Genomic DNA, 18019 nt, shown 5'->3' with positions numbered 1-18019 from the left:
GCCCGCGTGTTGTTGTATCTGTCGAGCCACAAATGTTTCACTGTTTATAAGCGTTAAAAAATGGCTTCAGAGCCGCACTTTTAGCTACATAAGGCAAATGCTGAGGAATGAAACAGCTGTCTGTTGTGTCGATGGAGGTGGTGTTTGTGAAACTGGTGAGTTATCCTGCTGGAGATACAGGACCACAGAGACCATGGCTGCAAACAGGCTGGCCTGGAGATCTTCAGCTTTCCCTGGATGTGACCAGTCGAGTGGTGCCAGCAGATAACGCCTGGGGAGTACGTGACTGCGTCGCCTCCAAGGGGTTTCTGCCGTGGCCTCTTGCACTGGGGGCACAGCTCCCTGGCCGTCCCTTATCTCCCCACACAGACTGGTGTCCTGACCTCACGTGAAACTGAGCCCCGTGCCTGGGACGTGGATAAAGAGCTGGCCAGGTGATGAGACCCCCATCCGGTGTCCTCACTCCTCCATAGCATGGCTCGCCCCGTGGCTGAACTCGTTTGCAAGTGCTCAGCCAAGTAAGTGATGCAAAATGCTTCTTTTGTGCTCTCTAAAATGTGCTGGGAGGGGCGGTGTGGAGGGCTGTTGGTGTTTCCTTGCAGCAAGGAGCGGGGGAGGCTTCAGTGCCATGAGCTGGGACCAGCTCTCCATGACTCTGCCTGGCTGGAGTAGGGGACAAGCACGGGACCACAGTGAGGGTTTTAAAAGGGTTTTGTGGTTCAAAACTGACAATTTTCATCCCCACACCCTCAGATGTTTCTACATTTCACCCAGTGCACTGCCCCTGCATCAGAAGTGAAGCAGGCACTTCTAGAGCCACAGCCCCAGCTCTTCCACTTGAGTCTCCCTGGGGAGAGGATGGGCAGGGAGCAGCAGTGGCTGAGCCCTGGGGGCAGCCTGCACAACCAGTGTCACCTCCCATCCATTTATCTTCAAACCCAATGGCTTTCAGTCTCCTGTATTTGCTGATGTCTCTATGTTCTTTTAAAAAATAACTTTTCATAGAAGATTTACCCTCCCAGAATAAGTTTTTTTTGCATGGCCAGCTTTGATGGTCACCCAAGAAGAAACTCGTACCTCTTTTACCTGCTCCCACCCAGGGCTGTGAATTAAAAGTTGGAAATATGGTCCCAGTGAGGTGCTCATGGCAGTTAAACCCCAGTTAATGTGTTAGCTGAGTGTTTCCAAATGTTTCCATGGAAGAAGTGGGCTCTACTAGTAGGTGTGCATCAGTGATTTCTCTTCCTACCTGCAAGGTCAGAGCCCCAAATGTTGGGTGTTAAATAGTTCATCTGTGGACATTCCAAGGTTTTAATGAGCCTTGCTGTAAAGCTTGGATGCTGTTCTCACATTAACTATTTCTGTCTGTCAGAGCTGCATGACCAAGGCCAAAATATGGTACAATTAGCAAGAATCCTGAAAAAGAGGTGCTTAGAAACCATGTTTTAAATCAGCCCCTTGAACTAAGAGAAGCAGAAATGAAATAGCAAGTCTGCCCAGCACAGTGTGTTAATTCTAAGCACACGAGGTCCTGTGGTCTTGGCTGGCTCCTGGGAGCCCTGCTGATCCCTCATTAGCAAGTGCAGGGCTGACTGCTTCTGTTGTTGCATGAATGGGCTGCTGCCCTGTGACTAACTGGACCCGCTGGGGCAGCACTAATGGCAGCAGCACTTTGCCTTCTTCACCCAGGCAGGCTGAGCCTGCAGTTCAAACACGTGAGAAGGGCCAGAGAACAGACTGTCCAGCCCTTGTCCCTCCTGCAGCATCTCCCAGGGCAAGCTATGAGCTGGCTTGCCTTCCCTCTCCATCCCTTGGTACCAGCAGCAGTGAACTCGTGTAAATGCAGTGAATGTTTGCTTGTCCAGTCTCTCTTTCTCATGAAATGAATCATGGTATGTGAATAGAAGAGTCCTGAGAGCTGAACAAGCATGATACCACAGTTCATGAACTGTGGACAGAGATTTATTGCTCTTCATAACTGATTTTTGAAACTTTTTTTTCCAGAACAATGTACCAGCATTTCCTTTTCCTTTTCCTCTTGTCCTTCAATCCCCATAAATGCCAAGATCAAATCCCGGGTGAAGATCCATATGAAATGCCCAAAGACTATCAGGAAGTCTACAGAGGGACAAAAAATGATGTCAAAGAGATCCCAAAGATTGCAAAGCCCTTTGTTTCTGAGATGATCTTTGTGCAAACCAGCATCACTTCTATAAGTAAAGGTGCCTTCAGGTACATGCCCAACCTGACCAAGATTTTGTTCATTGGCAACAAGATCAAGACTGTTGAACCTGGAGCCTTTGATAATTTGGACAAGTTGAGGGACTTGGACATCTCTGGTGCCTCATTAGAAAAACTATCTGTGGGCACTTTCCAAAACCTCCCAAGTTTACAGAGGCTGGAGCTGAGAGACAGCCAGCTCAGATCCATCCCCAAAGGCCTGTTTGATGGGCTGGAAAGTTTGGGGGAGCTCTCCCTGCACATCAATGCAATCCCTTCTCTTCCAGAAGGCATTTTTGATTCTCTTGTCAATCTAACTTTTTTGGACCTGTCTGGAAACAGGATCGCAGCTCTTCCTGTGAATGCCTTTAGCAAACTCACCCAGCTGCAAGTCCTCCGGCTGTATGAGAACGAGTTGCAGGAGCTCCCAGAGGGACTGCTAGACAGTCAGCTGGAGCTGCTGGAGCTCAGCCTCCAGAGGAACAGGCTCAGGGCACTGCCACCCATGCTTCTGAGGAGCCTGCCTCACCTGGAGAAACTCCTCTTGGACAACAACCTCATCAAGGTTCTCCCACCTCAGAGCTTTTTTGGTTTAAACAAACTGAAGTTGCTGACTCTGGGCTCAAACCATATTATGGAGCTCCCCTCCTGCCTTTTTGACATCATGCCACACTTGAGGGAGCTGGATCTGGGCAGGAACAGTTTGGCCACACTTCCAGAGGGCATCTTTGTCAACCTCACATCCCTTGGCAAACTCATCTTGTCCCACAACCAGCTCTCAGCCCTGCCAAGAGGAGTCTTCACTGGGCTCAGCAAGCTCTCGGACCTCCAGCTGGACACAAATCAGCTCTCTGCTCTGGATGAGGAGGTCTTTGCTTCTCTCCCAAATCTGAAAACCCTCAATCTTCGAAAGAACCAGCTGGAGAGTGTTCCTCAAGGGCTCCTAGACCCTCTGAAGAAGCTCAGCTCAGTGTATCTGAGTGGTAACCCCTGGAAATGTGACTGTAACCTCTGCTACCTGCACCGCTGGATCCTAGGCAACAGGGAGAAGGTCAAATTGTCCACCCAAGTCTCCTGCAAGAGCCCACCCCATCTGGCAGGGCAAGAAGTAACATTGCTGAGGGACGAACACCTGATTTGCCCAGGTACTCTGCCATTTAACTCCACACCATCACAAAGGACATCAACATTCCTGTCACGTGGAGCCGTGTCCACAGCAGCTCCAACCATGCTGTCACTGGCATCCTTTCCCATCAGGACACTGCCAACCACTCTTCCACCTGTGGTCACCTCTGCTGTGTTGCCAACCGTGCCCATGGAGGCTGCCTTCACCACTCTGTCACCAACCAAGCTATCTGAGGTCTTTGTCACCATCCCAACACCAGCTGTGCTGCAGAAGGCCTTCAGCACCAGCCCATCAACAACCAATAAGCCCAAGACCTCCACCACCACACCATCAACAGCCAGTGTGCCAAAGTCCTCCATCAGCACCCCATCACCAGCTGTGCTGCCAAAGGCCTCCATCACCAAGCCGTCAACAACCACTGTGCCCAGGTCCTTCATCACCACACCATCACCAAAAGCCTTCATCACCACCTCATCATCACCTCTGCTGCCAGACACCTCCATTACCACCTCATCACCCACTGTGCTGCCAAAGGCCTCCACTGTCACACCATCATCATCAGCTGAGGTGCCCAAGATTTCCATCACCAGCCCATCATCAGCTGTTTCAACTTCTGCCATCGTAAGGCTACAGACTCCTGGGGCCACCCACCCAGAACCTGTGCCACCCACTCCAGCTTCTGCTTCTGCACAGGTGCCAACAAGCTCACTGGCAGCCACCACCAGACAGGAGCCTCCTGCTCTCTCAGTGCCCAGGGAGAGGCCAGCCACCATCCCACAGGGAACATCCACAACACCCCTTGTCTCAGCTCCCTCTGTGGCTCTCTGGCCATTCCCCAGGACTGCTGCTCTGGGCACAGTCCCGCTGGCCTCCCATTCACCATCACACCATGCTCCTGCACCAGGCAGGGATTGGGGCTATTCCACCCCCTGTGACTCGTCCACAGCTGGTGCCCAGCCCACCCCCACTGCTCCCCAGCAGGCTCCTGCCCCAGCAGGCACCGTCCTGCTTCCAACACCTCCCATCCCCGCACTATCAGACAGCACCAGCCCCTCTCCAGCCTCTGCACCCCTGACCCCCAGCAGTCATCGTGCCTGGGGCCTGTCCCTGTGGACCAGCCCATGGCAGTGCCAGGTGTCCCTGGCCTTGGGGCTGGCCATGCTGGCACTGCAGGCTGCCTGCACGCTGCTGGGAGGGGTGGTCGCCTTCCTTCTCCACCAGGACACCCGCCGACCCCCCGGGCCACCCGTGAGGCTGCTGAGCCTTCAGGGTCTGGCTGCTCCGGGGATCCCTGAGCCAGCTCCGGTGCCACCTTGAGCTTTGCTGCCCTGTATGAGCTGGGTAGTGCCAGCTGTCCTCCCTTGGGCTGGCCGCAGGGTGCGCTACCCCTGGGATGGGGGGTCCTAGGGCGATCCCAGTGCAGGGGGTCCCAGCAGCCAGGCTGTTGTGGGATGACTCCTCGGAGCCTACAAGCCCAATCTCGGTGTCCCTGCCTGGCGGCGCTTCTGCCGAGGGACACTAGATGGCATCCCGACACAGGCAGTGGCTGCCGCCGCCTGCCGCGGCCCGGGAACGCCGGAGCCTCCGCAGCCGCCGGCCGGGCCCCCGCGGTCAGTCAGGAGCCATGGAGGGTCAGGAGCCCCACCCGGATTCCTCCCATCCCTGGAAGGTGCTTGCGGTCCTTGGAGGAAGATATCACGGGGCTTCCTGCCCCGCACCGCGTCTTGTTCCCTGTGCCACGTTACAGGATGTGTCAGTGTCTGTACCACCGTCACACACAGACCTCTCCCCCTCTCCCTTTCCTCCTCCCTGATATTAAAGCTTCCTCTCTATGTCTGATGGGCTGGTGAGAAGACTGCTTTCATCCTGGGGCTTTTCTCGCCCTGACCTGTTGCTTGCTGGAGTGTGGAGCCCCCAGTCAGTGCTGGGGTAGGAGCAGGGCTGATCCTCCACAGGCAGTGGCACTGTGAGACAATAGATTAGCTTTTCTTCCCACTCTTAAATCCCATGTCCTCCAAAGCCCCTTTGTGGTGCTGCCTGCCCAGCCCCTCTGGAAGACTGATATTTCAGCATGGCTGGCATGTGCTTCTTTACCATGACCTCACCTGGTGCTGAGCCCTGGCTGCAGGATAGGAACAGCTCTCTTGGGAAACTTGGCAGGAAGGGTTGGTAAGAGCCTTCACCTCTGCAGTCATGGGCTCCTGCCAGGCCTAGGGAAGTGCCAAACTTAAACAAAAGTGGCTGTTCCTCTGTGGTTTCTGCCATCACAGAAAGTGTCGAAACCTTTCCTGGGAAGCTTTATTCCAGGAGAATTTGAGCTGATGAACACAGGGGTTGTTCACTTGATTTGGGTCTTTAGGTACCTTTTTTTTTGCTCTAGGTTCAGCATTGATTTTGCCCTGTGCAAGGTAAGCTGCTCCCAAATTTGATCACAGTTTCTGCAGGGTTCAACTCCTTGCCATTGCTGCTGGCACCTGCTCCATCTTGTCCTGCCTTTGGGTGGCCTTCCCCAGTTGTGTGGCATGGGGGCTACCTGGCTTGGGAGTCCCAGGGAAAGAGTATCTGAAAAGCAATAGTCTGGACATGTGCTTCACAAAGAAAAGTGGGAAAGCAACTCAGAAACTTTGTGGCCAGTGAGCCCTGAGCACCCCAGTTCCCCTTCAAGGCCAGGGGAGGGGGAAGGGGCTTTGTGCTGGAGTGCATGCCTGCAGCTATGCATTAGGGACCTGGATATACATCCTTGCTAAGAACCTGTGCAGTGTTACAGGCCCTTCAGCTGCTCCTTGAAGTGCTGCTGACGGCTGTGAAATAACGGGAGGCGAGCGGGGCAGCACATCTGGGCGGGATGGAGCGAGCGGCTCCGGGGCCGGGGCTGGCACAGCAGGTAATGAGATACAGATGAGGGGGAGGGAGTGTTTTTCCTGGCAAAATCCAGATGGACTCAGCTTAATACTTGATTTAGAGGGTTTGAAAGCGGGGCCTGGCTGCTGGGGAACAGACCCCGAGCACTTCCCGAGGTGATGAGGGGGGGTCTCTGCTGGCTTTTCAGATATTTAATGGCCCAGCGCAGTCTAAACAGGGAAGTACTTCGGGGTGAGATTAGCACAACATAATCACATCTTAAAAGGTCTTCAGAGACACAAGGCACGTCCGCTCTCATATTAATTACTGGTTATTAATAAAGCTGGGGTCAGGCACGAGGTGTTGGCTCCGGAGCGTGCTGGGTCCCTCTTTGCAGGGAGGTGCTGTATCCAAAAGCAGCACAAGGCCCTGCAGCTTCCACCTGTGCCCATCCGGCTCTGGAGGCCAAATGGCCAACATTCCTACAGCTGCTCTTAAAACTAATTTGCCCCATAATACCCCGAAAGGGCCATATCTTTCTAAGTGCCCAGAACACCTCTAAGTGCTTCAGAGTGCTGTAAAATAATAACAGCCAAGGGTGTTCTCAGCACGGGAATTTGCTGCTATGATCGATTTGTAATTTGCAATGAAAACACAGCGTGCGTGTTCCCGGGGCCAGGCTGGTGCAGCTGGCTCTCAGGGAAGACTCAGCTCCCTCCACTACTTCAGGACCAGTCCTTGGAGGGTTATAGATGGGCTGGGCTGGGAGGAATTAGCAGCTGTTCCCATTTGCCCCTGTTGAGGCCAACAGTGTACTCCAGAAGGGAAGGAGCTTAGAGGGATGCAGGGTGTCCTGGGGGCGATGTGCCTGAGCAGCCTGCAGGGCAACTCAGGCTTGGGTTTGCTGCTTGCTGAGCAAGAGCAGGGGGATCTGCACCAGGGAGATCAGTGTTTGCTGCTTCAGGGCTGCAGCTCACTGCAATGAAGGTGTGTGGCTGGGGCAGGGCTGTGGAGTGCAGGGTACCCAGCACACCCTCTCCACTCTGTGCAGTGCAGGGTACCCAGCAGAGCCTCTCCCCTCTGCTGTGGGCAGCCCAGGCATTCCTTTTGCAGCATGCCACTGCACTGGGAAGTGCCTGATAGTTTTTAATCTCTGAATTTCCCTGATTTCCCTGAACTCAGGTAAGATTTTAGCATTCACAGCACCATGTGCTGAGGGCTGCTCAGGATTGCCCATGTACTGAACAAGACATCACCTCGCTTTGCTCTTCCTCTGCTAGCTGCTCCTTGCACAGCATGCTCCTGGTTCTCACTTTGGGAAAAAAAAATTGAGCATCCCCATGTGGCTTCTCCATGCTGCTTGTGACACTCTCCACCTCTTCCCAGTTGCTGTGGCTGCCTGAGTCCCTCACAGCCTCAGGTGACCAACTATTAGAACCAGAGACAGGAGACCACACATGTGTGTCATTGAGTGGTGCTGGGACCAGGGGTCTCCAGCATGGCCTGGGACTCCTGCAGCTGCTGCTGGCTCTCCTCCTGCCCTGTGCAGGTGAGAAGTGGTTCCCACAGCACTGTCACTCATGCTGCAGCACTGACTGTAGCCCTCTGCATGTCAGCCCTGCCGGGAGCCAGCCGTGCTGCGGGTGTGGTGCCTGTCCCTGCCACCTGCCTCAGTTCCCTTTCCTGTCCCTGGGGCACCCCATGGGCAGGAAGGGGCTCACAAGCAAAACTCTTTATTGTGGCTCATGGGAAGGGGAGGCAATGAACACCTGCATGAGGGGATTTGCACAATAACCCGCACGAGGAGCAAGCCTGGGCCTCTGGTGGGCAAGTCTCACTGCTGGCTTGTGATGAGAACCTGTCCCAGCTCGTGGCCACGCTGCCACAGCTTCCTCCCTACATGCCTGCCTCGTGTGCTGGTGCCAGACATGTGCCAAGCTGTGCTGGAGCAGTGTCTGAAAAGCTGCTGGTGGGGTTTGAGAGGCATGGGGAGCTGGGGGCTGACTTCTCTGTGTGCTGTGGGCACAGCAAGAAGGAGCTGGTTTGTCACTTGCTCCTGTTGGAGCAGAGAGATGCTGGAAATGCCACTGGAGAGGTGGGATGGGCAACATAAGACCTGCAGGTTGAGGACATGAGCTGGGGCAGCTCCCAGGCACAGGAGGCAGCTGCTGGGATCAGCCTCAGGTCTGGCTGCACAGGCATGCACAGCACTCATCCATCCTCTGTTACAGCCAGCAGAGATGGCCTGTGGGCTAACAGTCATTGCTTGGTGAGCTGCTCGATGCTGGTGATGGTTTTGAACACCAGCACCACTCCTCTGTGTGTCCTCTGGATGGTTTGTCCCCCTCTCCATCCTTCCCATTCAGCATCCCTCTCCACAGCCACTCACAGTACCCATCCAGCCATGCAAGGACCCCTGTGAGACACATGGGGCAAGAGCTGAATGGGGACATTCCTGCATTTGCTTTGCCCTTGGCATCTCCCAGCCCTACTGCAGCAGGGGCTGGCTTCCCCAGGGGCAGGTGGGGCAGCAAGAGGACACAGATTAGGGACTAGGCTCAAGGAGATGGGGGCTGACACCCCTGGCATTCTCATCCTGTCTGCCTCCTGCCTTGGGCTGTCCAGGCTTTTATCCAGAGTTTGGGCAGGGCATGGGAGCAAGGGCAAGAAAAACAAGCTGGTGCATCCTCCCTTGGGCAGTGAGAGAGCCCGGAGGGGCGGAAGTTCCTGTTTGTTTAAGGTGCAAACAAGTGCTGTTAATCTGCTGCCTGTTTGTATTTCTTTAGAGCCCCTGAGTGTGGGGGGAGCGGAGATGGGGTCTCCCCTTTGTGCGGGGGCAGGGTCAGGCTATTGGAAGTGGAGGTGAGAAAACACAGAGGGGCAGCTGGAACCTGCTTTGGGAGGGAAAGATTTTTTTCGGCTATTTATGATAATTAGTGGGAAACGTTCCTCAAGCGTTTCAGATGATTCTGTAATGAAGTTGGGTCGAATGTTTCCGCTTTGTTCCCCTGGAACCATTAAAAATCCCCCTTCTTTGACTGCCTTAATGCAGTGCTGAAAAGGCACAATGGCATAAAAGTGGCTCTGGGCAGGGCGGCACGCCTCCCACCCCGCCAGATAGAGCCCTTCAGAGCCCAGATTTTCTCGGTTATAAACCCCAGCACTTGTCATGTTCATGCAGAAGCTGCTGTGGATCCTGTGCCCAGGGCTCCTTCATGTCCCTAATGCTGGTCAGGGTGTGTGAGCACCACTGAGCTTGGTGTGCTCAGGGGAAGCAATGGCCAGCACAAACACAGCAGAGTGACAAAGGGCAGGAACAGCCAGAGATGCCACCACTCCACTGTTACAGAAAAGTTACTTCCTGCTGTGGTTGTGCTGGGAATTTGCTGGAATGAAATGTTGCACTGGGAGAGGACCAGTCTTTATCCAGGGCAAAATGGGGGGTCCATCCCAAAGGAAAATCCTTCTGGCTCTAGGCCAGATCCTGCCCTGCCTTCTGGGCCAGGCAGCACCCAGGCACCAGAGCAGAGCAAGGGGCCTGAAATCCAGCCAGGACCCTCCAGGTGAATCATTAGCAGTCTGCAAGAGCTGGCTCAGTCTCCTCTTGCTTTTAGCAGGGGAAGGCCTTTCCAGCATATGTGATGAAAAGAAAATCCACCTGCCTGATCTCACACATCTATCAGCACTATTTCCCTAGGGATGATGTGTAAAGCTAATGAGAGCTCTCCTGCTAAAGCTGTGATAAAAAGAGAAAATGGCAAGAGCTTTTAGCATACTGGTGGGGGCTGAATGTGATGGATTTTGGCCTCCCTATCAATATTCTCGTGTGGACTCCAGTCAAGTTCAGTGTCCTGGGCTGAGCACAGGGCTGCAGCAGGCAGGGGGGAGCTGCTCCCCTCCTGCTCCACCTTTGGCTGGGCAAGAGCAGCTGGGGAGCGCTTGGGCACCCAGTGTGGGCACCCAGCATTGGCACAGTCCTGCAGCAGGAGGGAGCCATGCCTGCTGGCCAGGCACCTTCCCTCCCCAGTCACAGGCAGTGATTGCTAACTCAGACCATATCTCCCTTAATGCCCACCCTCTGCCTCGTGGCTGGAGCCAGCACACCCCACTAAGGTACTAAATCATCCAGTTGTGGAGCAGAGGTTAAGGACTAGGAGCACACCTCCCCAGTGCCTGCCTCATCCCTCTGCCTTGCCTGCCCCTGCCATAATCAAGCAGTCATATCAGTCCCTTCACTCCTTTCAATGGGGGAAAATTTGCAAACAAATTCCTGCCAGCAGGACTTTTGAGCTCTCCTGCATGGTGGGATAAAGATACCTGTCACCTCTGCCCTGTCCCCAACACCAGCCCCTGCTGGGAGCACTGCTGGGGAGCTCCATGCAGGGCTGGTGACTCCAGCAGTGTGGGAATGGGCTGGGAGGGCTCTCAGGAAGAGCAGAAGGGCTTTAGTTTTCCTGGAGATAATGCATGGCCCGCAGTGATGGGGTGACACAATGAGCCCTGCTGTGAATTAGCTGGATCCTTACCTCGGGTTTCTGTTACGGCAGGTCCTGAAGCACCACTTGAATTATGATGCCTTTGCCAGTTCCCATGTCTGTAGCGCCGACCTTTTCTGTGGAAAAATCTCAGGATGCACAGTGAAGTTTCTGTGGGAGCTGAGGCAGAGGTACTGGCACTGAGATGAGTATTTGGATGGTGTGTGTCTGCAGGCAAGGGTAACGGGTCCTGGGCTAATTGCAGAGTGTTGGGTTTGGAGATGGGGATTTCAGTGCAGGTTGCTGCCTGCACCACGCTTTAAACCTCCACACACAAATGGCTCTCTTGGCACAGTTTGCAGTGGGAAAGCAGCTATCCTGGTGTATAGGAGTGATGATATGAAACCTGATGGAATGTGGCAAGCCCGTGGCTTCCTGAGCACACGGCAGCTGCGGCCAAGACCCTGGCAGGCGTGTTTGGTGGAGCAGGTACCTCTGGTACCACCCTGCCAGCACATCTCCACCCCTTCCCTCCGTCCCCCCGCCAGCGATTGCTTCCCAATGAATTATTGACATAAGTTCCCGGCAGCGGCTGCAGACAAAGGCTCAGGTACGGGCGGCAGCGTGCTCCTGACCTTTCCCAGCGCCGCACAAACGGCGGCAGCAGCACGGGGCGGGCGCACAAAGGCGCTGCGCCGGCCCGAGCGCTGACCCCGCTGTGCCACAGCTACCTGCTGCTCGGCCACAATGGCCCCGCGGGCCCCGCCGGCCTGCCGGGCCCGGGAAAAAGGGCCCGAGATAATAATGAGCCTGACTACCACTGCTCTCTTCAGAGAACTGAGTCAACTCCTTGGGAAGAAAGGGGGAAAAAAAAAAAAAAAAGAAGCGGAAAAAAAAAAAAAAGAAAAACCCTCTTGGATAATAAAGAAGTAACAAATGAAGACTGAAAGCCTATAGAAGGCGTCTTAACCCAGTGAAGAAAAAAAATGTCAACATCTGTGGAGCTGTCTGCAAAAACAGACCAAACCCCTAATGAATACCCTCTAGAAAAGACATTCACTCGAGGAAAGGCAAAAGGCTACATTTTTCTATGGAGGTATAAAGATTTTGATGAATCTGCCCTTTCCCTTTCCAGTGCAGTTGAACCAAGCGCTAATGTTCATCTTCAGCTGTATTAAAGAGTGTGGAGGGGGGCAGAGGGGGGAAGAGTCTTGATCTGAAAGCTTATGGGGAGGGTGGATTTAGGGAGTCTGGATAGACGTCTGAGCACTAAAGCAAGGAAGAAAAGCAACAGGCATTAGAGAAAATACTGTTTAACAAGAGTTTCCTTAGTCAACCCATTTGAGAAGAGATTGGTGCACCATAAACGTAATCCTCTTAGTGCTGACTTAAACGTGTTTGTACAAAACAGGGAAATATAATATGAATGTAATAGTCTCGTTTGCTAAAATGCTTAATAAAAAGACAAAAGTCCTTTATTTTGATCTTCAGATCCGGTGTGGGCTTGGGGCACAGCAGATGTTTTCTCAGAAATCTGTTTGAAAAAAAAAAGAAAGAAATAGAGAATATGGTTGTGTCCCGGCTGGCTGTGTCACACGGCACCTCTGCAGCTCCCTGGGTTGGTCTCTGGAGAAGGCAGCCCGTGCCTGAGGAGCCCACAGGCTCTCCAGAGTGCAAGGGGAACCACTGGGGCTTGAACCTAAAAACACTTGATGGGGAGCATTTGGTAAGGCAGGTTTCAGGTGAGGGGACACAGGCAAATTTCTTTGCTGTGTCCAGAAGCTTTGTTGGGGTAAACAGAGCTAAGGAGTAGTCCCCAAATGGAAATGTCGCAGAAAAAGTCAGACTCAGACCCAGCCAGAGCTGTTGTGGAGGGACCATAGCAGTTGTCCTCAGGTGCATCCCACCTTGTGCTATCGATGCAGCAGGAAAACCAATGGTGGAGTTGTTGTAATCACCATCCTAACATCTACATTAATCACAGATGAATTTGAAAGATGTGAACAAAATGTTGCATGTTTTTTCTCCTTTTTTTTTTTTTTTTTTTTTTTGTTCTACAGAATAATCACAGACAATACTAAACTGAAATGGCAATATTTGGGTTTGACTTTGCTTGATAAACATCTATTTAACATTAGCCAGTACGACTGTACAGCATCAACACTAACTGAAAGCCAGAAAGCAGTAACATATTGTGTTTTCCTCAGTGATTCCCACACAGATATCATCTTGCCCCAGGAAATTATGGTTCCCTCTTGGACCAGCCGGGGTGTGTGCTTGGTGGCTTACAGGACTTGGGTCAAATCTTGAACCAATGCCAGGGTTTGTGCCACAGGTTTTGGTCATGCCACAATGCCCACATGATGCCTGGAGATGAAAGGGTGAGATGGGGACAGGGCTGCTTGCTTTCTGCTGCAGCAAATGTCAGCACAAACTAGGTAAAGCTTGTTTCCGGAGGAAAATTTCCACTCTAATAAGAAAAGAAATGCCCTGTCTATTTTGGAAGCACATCAGATGTTTTCTGGTATGGTCCGCAATGTGTACAGCGAATGCAAGGCATTTTCTGTGGAGACCAGATATTTTCCACAATAACAACGTATTTTTGTTTAAAAAAAAAATCATCTGTTCTCCCAATTAAGAAGAAAGAAAAAAGGCTTTGAAAGCAGATAGTTTCTGCCTGCCAGGGTCCTGTGCTTGGGCTCTGCAGCAGTGAGCAGGGATGGAGCACAGCGTGGAGGGGAGCCTGGGAGTGGGAGGGCCAGGTGTGTTGGTACCTGGTGTGTTGGTACCTGTGCCTGGCTGGCTCCTGTCAGTGGGTATGTGCAGAGGTTTGATGCCGTGGGGTTCAGGTCCCTGGCACCAACCATCACCCCCTTTGTCACTTGTCACCGGGGGGAGTACGACAGGTTCTGTTTTTCCCACCAGGCACCTGCTTGGGAAGTTCTGCCACGGCCACCAAGACAGGTGGCAGCTCCAGGGAGCAAAGAGGGGCCAGGCCAGTGGGACCATGCCTATAATGGTGTACGTTCAGGTCTGTGCAGCCAGATGTGATGGCTGGTAAGCTCTGGTGCTGGTCTTGAAAAATCAGTCCTGGTTTAGGCGTGAACTGGTGAAAAAAGACTTAAACCTGGTTTAGCTGTGAACTGGTGAAAAAAGACTTAAACTAACTGACCTGCTGCCTGCAGAGCATGGATCCATTTTTGATATTGGGAAAATAGGAGATGTGTTAATTGTATCTATCTATCACTTTGTTTTTTTTTTGGAGGCTGCTTCCGTGGCTAAGGGAAAATGAAACATGAGTGGCTTTTCCACAGGGCAAGGAAGCTCTTGGTGCTCAGAGCTGCTCCTTGGGGCAACAGTGCCCTTGCTCTGCTCCAGGGAGCAAACCCCATGTGTCACATCTTCCCAGGAGCCACAGGAGGCAGAGGAAGTGCTGGAGCAAGGCAGAGCAAAGTCCATCAAAACAGAGCCAAGGAGCCAGCAATCACTCGCTGTTTCCCGGTCACCCCTTGCACCCTGAACCTGCCAGGGGGAGGGCAGGGTGTGCAGCCCCATGTCCGGGAGCAGGGGGCCGAGCCCGGCCCGTCGGGGCTGGGGCAGATAAATGCCAAGGGCTGAAAAGCACAGCAGCCCTGGGGGCAGGGGCGGCATATCCTTGGTGCCGCCCCCTGCTTCCTCCCACGTCTGCTTTGTTTCTCTCTCTATTATCCCGCTGGTGACAGCAGAGCCTCCAAACTCTGTTTCCTTCCGGCACACCTGGTTCCCGAGCCCCATGTGCTAAAGGCACATCTCTTCACCAGCAACGTCGTTACTGTAACGGGAACAACGCAGTTTACAGCCCAATAAACCCCGGGTCCTTCTGTGCAGGCTCCCCTTACGCGATGCTAATGCTTACAAGATGTGCAGCGCTGCGGGACGGCCCCGGGAGCCAACGCCCAGCGACCGCCTCGTGTTTTACACGGCTCCGCAGCCGCAGCCTTCGCTAATGGATCCCAGGGACGAGCCCGCTGCTCTCGGCAGCCCCGCGGCCGCCGGGCGCCAGCGCCCATGGTGGCTCTGTCCTGCCCGGAATGGTCACCCCGGCAGAGCCACCCTCGGTCCCCGCTGTCACCCGCAGCTCGGGGGTGCCGGGGATGTTTGTAACCCACAGTCGGACACATCTCGGGGGTGCCGGGGATGTTTGTAACCCAGGATCGGACACAGTTCAGGGGTGCTAGGGATGTTTGTAACCCAGAGCTGGACATAGCTCGGGGTGCTGGGGATGTTTATAACCCAGGGCCGGACACAGTTCGGGGATCCCGGGGATGTTTGTAACCCAGGGCCGGACACATCTCGGGGGTGCTGGGGATGTTTATAACCCAGGGCCGGACACAGTTCAGGGCTGCTGGGGATGTTTGTAACCCAGAGTTGGACACATCTCGGGGTGCTGGGGATGTTTGTAACCCAGAGCTGGACACAGCTCGGGGCGCTGGGGATGTTTATAACCCAGGGCCGGACACAGTTCGGGGATCCCGGGGATGTTTGTAACCCAGCGCCGGCCGCGGCTCGGCGGGATGCCCGGGCACCGGGGGAAGCGCGGCATTGTCTCGCAGCGGCGTTGTGATCACACACTGCGTCTAACGTGATTTACATCCCATATTCGACCTCTGGCGACTTCAAAGCCTGGGCGAGAGGGGGATTAAGTGGAGGAGCTGGGGCCAGGGGAGCCGGGGAGTGGGGGCCTGGCTCACCTTTGAGCTCCCGTCATCCCCTCCCCGTGTGGACCCGGGATAATCATCTCCCTTTGTGCTGCCGGGGAAAGCCGGGGTGCAAACACAGGAACCTTGTCAATATTGGTTTTTGAGAAGACTTTTTTTCTATTCTCCCATGTCTGGAGTTTTTGTACCCAAATCCCTCCAGGGCTTCCCAGTCTTCCCCTGGGAAATCGTGATCCCAGGGGTCCCTGCTAACACCAGCCATTGATTGAAATTTCACACCCACCTGTTTGCACACAAGATTTAATTTGGTTGATTCTTCATGCCCTTTTCCTGCTTAATCGTCAACCTATTGACCTTAATATTAAAAGGGGCTAAGGGCGAGGGAGAGAGACACTACATTTCTGTAAAGGAACAAAAGCTGCCAGAGAATAAAGTAGGCACAGCCAGCCCTGAGCTAATGAGTCCCCACCACACACAGGAGCAGGAAGCCCTGTGTGCTGCCCTGGGCTGGTGCCGTGCTCCTGTGTGACAGGACATGTCTCACTGACCATCCCTTTGCTCACTGCCCTTTACAGGACACACAAGTTTGATTCATGAGGGATGGGAGACCACTCTGGCTGAGCCTGGGCACCTACCAGCCTGCTGGGGCTGCTTTCCCCCTGCACTTGTGTAGGGTTGCACATGTGCATCCTGCACATTGCAGAATGGTCTTGCTGAAATGTTTCCTGTTCAGTGGAAGATGCCATAGGATGGGGAAACTTGGCTCCAGCAATGCAGCCAAAGGAGCAGCAGTGGACACAGGTCAGGAGTATCCTGCATACCTGCACAGAGTGTGCTGGTCCTGCCTTATCTGGGTTCTGTGGTGTGACTCCAAAACACACATCAAAGCAGCCTCATGCCACAGCCTGCCCCCAGGGTAATGCTGGCCCCAAGCCCTGCTCCAGACCCGGCCCTGCGAGCTGGGGCTGGACCAGCAGCCCAGCTGTGCATCCTGTCCTGCAGCATGTGTCTGTCCCAGTGCAGTGGCCAGGCAGCCTCCCTGCTCTCAGGCTGCTCCCTTCCTTGCTCTTCCTCAGAGCACAGGCAGGGGAAGGGCAGGAGAAAAGACTCTGGGAGCCCATAGAAGTTGGAGTGAGGGAAACACAGCCTTTCACAGCTCGGTGGAATCAGGGGTGGGACTGTCCTTTCCCACTGGCTGGACCGACAGGATGCACAGAGACCCGTGGGATGCTGGGCTGTGCTGGGAATCCGGGGGCAGCAGGAGGGGCTGGGTGCACCAGCAAAGGCAGGACACAGCCTCACATGTGGTTGTGCACACCCATGGGGACCAGCACCAGCTGCTCCTTGCCAGAGGCATGTGTGCAGGCCAGAGGTGGGACTCCAAGCAGCAATTTTGGATGGGAAATATCAGCCAGCCCAGACCCTGGAGGGCTTTGGCCACTTTCCACACATTCCCCTCTTTCATGGGGTAGAGTTTTTGGCGGTTTCTGCACTTGCAGATAATCTGCCTGCTGGAAAACCAAAAAGGAAAAGGAGGACTATTTTTTACCCGGCTCTGCCGTGGCTGACGTGAAACCGGAGCTGTGTGGGAGCGGGCGGGCGTGTGGCTGTGCTCACACGTGTGTGTGGCGAGCTGCCTGTCCCAGGCCTGGCTGGGGCCGTGCTGGGGGAGCCTGTGGGTGCGGATGCATGTGTGCCTTCCCCAGGGGACTGCCTTGGGCTGCAGAGTGCGGTCGTGTTTATTTAATATCTGACGTCCCTTCTGTCTTCAGCGCTGACATCCATTAACGAGTGTCTGAGCACTCATTGCTCAGACAATGAGCAATGGAGCCCAGATGTTCCCTGGCGGTGGCCTCCCTTCCTTCACCAGTGTTATGTGGGTGATAAAAAAATCCAAGGGGGATTTTTTGGCCAATGTTGTTCCAGGGCCATTCCAGGAGCACGTGGGGGGCTTGCATGTCACTTAACCCAGCGGGGATGCCCACACACAGGCAGCTCCTGGCCCAGCCCCTCTGAACCGGGAGCTGGGCACAAGCAGCATGGGTGTCAGGGTGTCAGGGAGCAGGGGCTGTGCAAAGTGCAGGAGGTGAAAGCAACTGGCAGCTGGGCTGATCTCCAGAGCCTCCCCGAGCACCTCCCTGCCCCAACTGCAGCAAAAGGCTTCTGCTGGCTGTGCCCGGCTGCCACGCTGCTGGCATGCTCCCCTGCCAACCAGAGATTAACACTGCAGCCTGTCACTTCAGAAATACCCTCACCCATGAAACAGGAGACAGACACGGCCTTATCAGAGAGCCACAGCACTGCTGGGGCCCACACACACCCAGCTGAGCACTGCGCTCTGGCTCTGAGGCTGCACAGGCACTCTGGGTACCCCCAGGATTTGTCCTGAAGAGGTGGAGCAGGGTCAGTGAATACTCCTGACTGGTTTGTGAGGGCTGAAATGGCTGGGCTGGGCACAGGAATGCAGAGTCCTCTCTGTGTTTTCTGCCATGAGTAGGACATGTCACCAAGGAAGATGCTCAGGGAGCATGTGGGGGGTAGCCCGACTTCTTGCCCTGGCAGGGGCTTAGTTTGCACCCAGTGCTAATGATTAGACATTATTCTTTAGTTGGGGATGAATAATTAGAACAAATGGTACTAGAGACTAATGTGTGGGATGG

This window comes from Melospiza georgiana, chromosome 10, assembly GCF_028018845.1.
Source record: "Melospiza georgiana isolate bMelGeo1 chromosome 10, bMelGeo1.pri, whole genome shotgun sequence".
Taxonomy (NCBI): Eukaryota; Metazoa; Chordata; class Aves; order Passeriformes; family Passerellidae; genus Melospiza; species Melospiza georgiana.
The sequence above is the reverse complement of the archived record's forward strand: the minus strand, read 5'-3'. Positions refer to the sequence as shown.